Source organism: Gorilla gorilla, chromosome 2 (genome assembly GCF_029281585.2).
Source record: "Gorilla gorilla gorilla isolate KB3781 chromosome 2, NHGRI_mGorGor1-v2.1_pri, whole genome shotgun sequence".
Taxonomy (NCBI): domain Eukaryota; kingdom Metazoa; phylum Chordata; class Mammalia; order Primates; family Hominidae; genus Gorilla; species Gorilla gorilla.
This window is the reverse complement of record NC_086017.1, coordinates 209,556,615-209,562,614: the sequence shown is the minus strand read 5'-3', so window position 1 is coordinate 209,562,614 and position 6,000 is coordinate 209,556,615.

Sequence of the window (6,000 nt, the reverse complement as noted above, 5' to 3'; positions counted from 1 at the left end):
ATGATTATAACAAATCAGAGCACTTAATGTCCATTCACCCATCCATTCACCCACTCCTACCCACCTCCACACCCACCTACCTATCCACTTCTTCACCCATCCGTCCGTCTATCCACCTATCCACTTTCACACCCCCCACTCATCCTTTCATTCATCCATCCATCCACTCACGTCCACATCCACCCACCCATCCATTCATTCATCCATCCACCCACCCACGCATTCATCCTATCCACCCATCCATGTATTCATCCATCAAAGTATCCACCTATCCATTCATTCATCCATCCATCCATCCAACCACCCAGACATTCATCCCATCCACCCATTCATGTATTCATCCATCAAAGTATCCACCTATCCATTCATTCACCCATCCATCCATCCAACCACCCAGACATTCATCCCATCCACCCATTCATGTATTCATCCATCAAGCTATCCATTCATTCCTCCATCCACTCACTTACTTACACACCCACTCACCCATCCAATCATTAATTCATCCATCCATCCATCCATCCTCCTACCCACACATTCATCCCATCTATCCATTCATGTATCATCCATCAATATATCCACCTATCTATCCCCCCTTTTGTCCGTTTTTTATTAAATGTTATTCTGTGGACCAGAAATTGTGGTAGGCACACAGCAAGATGAGCAAGAAAGACACCACCTCTGCCCTCAGGCAGAGTTAGGGAACAAACTCAGTCTATCAGCAAACCCTATTGGCTCTATATTCAAAATATATCCAGAATTTGACCACTTCTCACCACCCCAATGCTACCATCTTGCCCTTACCTGGTAAGTAGACAAGGAGCAATCACCATCCCCATCAAGACCTGCAGGGACCTGGTGATCACGTCCTACCTTGTCCTCTGACCTCGTTTCTTATTTCTTTCTTCCTTCCTTGGTTGGCTTCAGGTGCTCTGGGCTCCACATCAAGCTTCCTTCAGCGTAGGAGACATAGGCCAGCCCTAGAGTGTCTGTGTAGACTGTCCCCTTGGCCCCTCTTCTTGGCCACTCTTCCAATAGGTAACAGCATGGCTGATGCCCTCACCTCCTTTACACCTCTGCTTAGTTGTTCTTCGCAATGAGGCCTTAAAAATGACAATCCACGTCCTACCCTGGCCCTCCTTTCCCCTTCACCCAGCCCCACTTTATATTTTGTCCCTTCTACCTAGACACTTTTTTTTTTTTTTTTTTTTTTGAGGCGAAGTCTCGCTCTGTGGCCCAGGCGGGAGTGCAGTGGCGCAATCTCGGCTCACTGCAAGCTCCGCCTCCCGGGTTCACACCATTCTCCTGCCTCAGCCTCCCGAGTAGCTGGGACTACAGGCGCCCGCCATCACGCCCGGCTAATTTTTTTGTATTTTTAGTAGAGACGGGGCTTCACCGTGTTAGCCAGGATGGTCTCGATCTCTTGACCTCGTGATCCGCCCGCCTCGGCCTCCCAAAGTGCTGGGATTACAAGCGTGAGCCACCGCGCCCGGCCGACACTTTTTTAAAATGTGTCTCCCTTGGCCAATTGGAATGGAAGCTCCAAGGAGCAGGGACATTTGTCTGTTGCTCCCTGTTGTGTCCCAGATGCTCACAACAATGCCCAACACAGGGTGGAACTCAGCCAGTCTTTGTTGAATGAATGAAGGAAGGAAAGAATCAGCTAAGCAAAGAAAGTTGAATTAGTACAGCAGTTTCCAGCCATGGGGGCAATTTTGCCCTGGAGACAATGATGGGGATCAGAAAACACACCCCAAAATATGCCACTTTGGCATAAAGGTTATTTTAAGCTGAAGACACTTGAGATTCAACAGATGCAGGGAAAAAAATACCCTCAGAACTTCAGTTTTCTGACCCAAAGCAACAACCTTTGGGAAGTGAGGCTGCCATAAATTACTCTTTAAGTCAAATCTACTTCCAGAAGGTAGAACGGGAATAAAAACTACCCCAAATCTCTCTCCAGGGTAGTTTTATGGCCCCAAAGGAGGCAGAAAGACCGCTCACACCTGAATAGACAAACATTATCACAAACTTTATCTAGTCTTTGTTCTCCTGAAAACCCATTTATCTTTCCAAAAAGCCATTTTTCTCCCCTGTAAGTGCCTTTTCCCTCCCACTTCATGTATTAAGATGGTAAATAAACCCCAGATTCTAACCACCCCTTGAGTTACTCATCACTGAGTTCTCTGTGTGTGCTTTGCATGTGTAAATAAAATCTTTCCCCTTCTCTTAATCTGCCTTTTGTCAGTTTAAATTTCACTGAACCTAAGAGGGTGAAGGAAAGGTGTTTTTCTCCTCCCCTGCTAGGACATCTCGGAGTGTGTGGAGACATGCCTTATTGTCCGTTGACACGACTTGGCAGGGTGCTTAGTGGCATTTAATGGGTAGAGATCAGAGATGCTACTAACCATCCTACAATGTGGCCTACAATCCTACAGGGCAGCCCCGCACACTGACAAGGAATTATCTGAAACAAAACATCAATAGTATAGAGAAACCCTGAGCCAGTGGTTATAAATGATGTTTAAAAAATCACTTTATTGAGGTAAGAGTAATGTACCAATAAATGCACCTATTTAAGTGCACAGTTTGAAGAGTTTTGACGGATGCATACACCCCTGTACACGTGACTTCACTTCAGAAAGAAAATATTTACGTGTTTCTAAAACGCAAACTCATGCCCCTTTCAGTCAATCCCTTCCCCTCCTCAGACAACCCCTGATCCCATCATTATCTCCATAACTTAGCTTTTCCCACTCTAGAATTTCATATGAATAAAAGTATGTGTGTTTCGTATTGGGTTTCTTTTGTGCAAAACCATGTGTTTGAGATTCCCCTAGTTACATGTATCAGCAGTTTCTTCATTTTTATTGCTCAGTAGTATTCCATTGTGCGAATATATTACATTTTTTTTAATCCATTCTCCTGCTAATGGACATTGAAATTATTTCCAGTTCTTGGCTATTAAGAATAAAGCTGCTATGGACACTCGTAGAGTCCATTTGTGGACATAGGTTTTTATTTCTCTTTATCAATACCCAGGCATAAAATTGTTGGGTCTTAGGGTAGACCTAACCACATGAGAAAGTGCCAAATGGTTTTCCAAAGTGAGAGTACCATTTTAATTTTAATTTTTTTATGTTTTATTTTTATTTTAGAACTGGGGGTACATGTGAAGGTTCTTTACATAGATAAACATGTCATGGAGGTTTGCTGAAGAGTATCATTTTAGTCCCACTAGCAATCTATGACAGTTTTTGGAATTGGCCATTGTGTTAATCTCAGCCATACAAGTGGGTGGGGAGTGGTATTCACAGAAGTTGAACTGGGGCATTTATCAAAGTTTTGGTTATTCTAAGTGAATTCAGATGTCTCCCTCTTTCCATAAGGTCCCTATAACCAAATACTGTGACACGATTAGATCTCAAAACGGTAAGATCTTGGGTCTGCTGGACCTGGAAGTTGCTAGTCTGGGGGATGAACAGAGCATGAGGTGGCTGGATCTGGGAACAGCAAGATCATCACACAACAATGCTGCTAGTCTTCAAAACGGTGAGACCACAATGCAAAAGCGTGAGGTTTCTTTTCTGCTCGGGCACAGCTGTTACTTTCTCGGCAAAAATTTCACAGAAGAGTATAACTAAGGGGAAAAGATTATCCTAATATATGGGGTGTCACCAAGTTCAAATCTGACAAACCAGCCACAGGTGTGACTGCATTCAGCTGCTTTCCCGCCCGTGGGCAAGTCCGCCGTTCTTAGCAGGCTTTTAGCTCTGTTTTACCTGACCTTGGTTTGACCATTTGCTCTTCTGTTCACCTAGGAAAGATTTATCCCTCTGGAGTTTAGTTCTCACAAATTTCCTTGTGTACTTCTTTCTTCAGTGGCTTAAAAGAAAAGCTTCATTTTGGTGATTTCTTGTGGTTTCATCAGAAACGAACTTATTTCGGCCAGGCACGGTGGCTCAGGCCTGCAATCCCAGCACTTTGGGAGGCCAAGGTGGGTGGGTCATTTGATGCCAGGAGTTCAAGACCAGCCTGGCCAACATGGTAAAACCCCATCTCAACCAAAATAATACAAAAATTGGCTGGGTGTGGTGATGCATGCCTGTAGTCCCAGCTACTCGGGAGGCTGAGGCACGAGAATCACTTGAACCAGGAGATGGAGGTTGCAGTGAGCCAAGACTGCACCACTGCACTCTAGACTCTAGCCAGGGCACACAGCAAGACCTGTCTCAAAAAAAAAAAAAAAAAAGAACTTATTTCACTGTCTTCTGTATGCCAAATGGGAGTGGAACCTCTCATTACAGCAACATTTGGCAAATCCCACAAGAATGGAATCACAGGATGCTCTAGAAACCCAGAGACAAGTAACTAATTTGAGGAGTCAAGGAAGACAGTCTAGAGGAAGCTAGAGTAAACATCTTGGTAGGAAGTGTCCGGAAACAGGGGGAAGGTGCAGAGTGTTTCAAACCAGGGAAACAAGAGTCAGGGGAGAGTACAGACAAGGAGGAAAATGAAGGAATATGAAGGCGGGAATGGCAAAAATAAAGCTGGATCTGCTTTCTCCAATATGGTAGCCTCTAGTCCCCTGTGGCTATTGGGCATTTGAGACGAAACAGGTCCAGGTTGAGACGAGGTGTCACTATTCAGTTATATACACAGGACTTCAAATCCAGCTATAAATCACTGGATTTATAGTATACACTAGACATTTGTAGATAATCTATAATTTATAATTATAGATAGATCCATAATTTATAGATTTATACTCTAAATCTACTATAAATCCAGCTATACACCCTGGATTTCAAAGACTGCAAGAAAAATATCTCTAACAATTTTTGTATTGATAATATGTTGAAATGATATTTCAGATATATTAGGTTAAATACAATATATTATTAAAATTAATGTCATCTGCTTGTTTCTACTTTTTTCAATGTGTCTACTGGGAAATTTAAAACTATATTTGCAGTGTGCATTCCATTTTTATTGGGTAGTGCTAGGCTAGAAACTCATGCAGCACCAGATCCTGAAGGGCCCTAAAACCTATCATGCGGGTTTTGAAGGGTGCACAAAGTAAATAGAAATGATAGGATCTGATTGATGGGTTGGGATTTTAGAGAGCTAGTAAATATCTCCTGTTTTCCTGAGTTCTGAATTAATCCACTGGCACAGTGGACAACTGTAGGACCCCTGGAGGCAGGCTCCTGTTATAACGTGGTATGAGAACGGATGTTCTCTGTGGTCAGAAAGATCGCAGAGTAAGCAGAAAGGAACAGGCTGAAATGAGTATGCCTCACTTCTCCTAAACTTGCCTACCCAGAAATCTTTCCTTTTCTGGGCAGAAGCGAAAGAGGGACTGAGGGAAACCAGGAGTTGGGAAGTACCCAGAGGTCCAATGTTACTCCTCCAAGCTTTCTCAATGATATGGGATGATTTTCCTTTTGTAGTTGTAACAAATAATCAAAAACTTAGTGGCTTAAAACAATGTATATGTATTATCTCCCGGCCCTGGAGAAGTCCAGGTCAGCTCAGCTGGTTTCTCTACTCCGGTTCTCAGAGGCTAAAATCAAGGTGTCAGCTAGACCGAGTTTCCATCTAAATGTTTGGAAAGGATCATTCAGATGGTTGACGGAATTCAGCTCTGTGCTGTTGTGGGACTGAGGGTTCCGCTTCCTCATGGGCTGCAGGCTGTGGCCACCATCCTCTCTCAGGGGCCTCTCTACAGTCCTAGCACAGCAGGCTCACCTCTCAGAGCCTGCTCACATTTGGACTCTTTAGGGCCTCCCGTTTTGCTGAGTCTCTTCTGATTGCCTCTTCTTCCAACTCAGAGAAAAACCTCTTCTTTTACAGACTCCTGTGATTAGATGAGTCCTGCTCAAATAATCCAGGATCATCTCTCCCTGGCTCAAGGTCCATAATCATAATCCCATCTACAAAGTTCCGTTTACCATGTAAGGCCACAGATTCCCAGATTTGGGGATTAGGATGTGCACG